Source organism: Propithecus coquereli, unplaced genomic scaffold (assembly GCF_000956105.1).
Source record: "Propithecus coquereli isolate 6110/MARCELLA unplaced genomic scaffold, Pcoq_1.0 Scaffold472, whole genome shotgun sequence".
Classification (NCBI taxonomy): domain Eukaryota; kingdom Metazoa; phylum Chordata; class Mammalia; order Primates; family Indriidae; genus Propithecus; species Propithecus coquereli.
This window is the reverse complement of record NW_012150530.1, coordinates 756,355-756,932: the sequence shown is the minus strand read 5'-3', so window position 1 is coordinate 756,932 and position 578 is coordinate 756,355.

The following is a 578-nucleotide window of genomic DNA, read 5'->3' as shown; positions in this document are numbered from 1 at the left end:
TCAGGTGTCACAAATAGTTGCTGCAATTTCATTTAATAAATGAAATAAAATACTGAATTCTCAGTAATTGTATTATCTATATGAAAGATGTGAAACTGAAGACAAATTACAAATGTTAATAATAAAAGACTGAGCAACATGGTGATCCTATGCATTAAGAGAGGTATAATTATAAATCTACTTAATGTTTAAATTTAATAGTGTGACACACTTTCATAATATGAACACTTGAAGGGTTCCCCCACCCTTGGCTATTTACCATGAAAATAAGTCAAAAGCCTCCATGTTTAGTCAATTGAAAATATACATTAACCTTTCTCCTATTAATATTTTCCCATCAAATTTAAATGCTATCAGATACATGCACATACACATACACACATACATATCCATTTTGAACAGTAGTATAATTGGGTCTGATCATTCTGGAGGTCTGTTACTTATCAGAGTCTAAAGTGTATGTGACTTTTGATCAGGCAATTTTACCTCTAGTTATTTAAACTATAAAAATACTCCCAGCAATACAAAGAGATAGTTGAACAAAAATAATCATTTACACAGTCTTTATAAAAGATTTT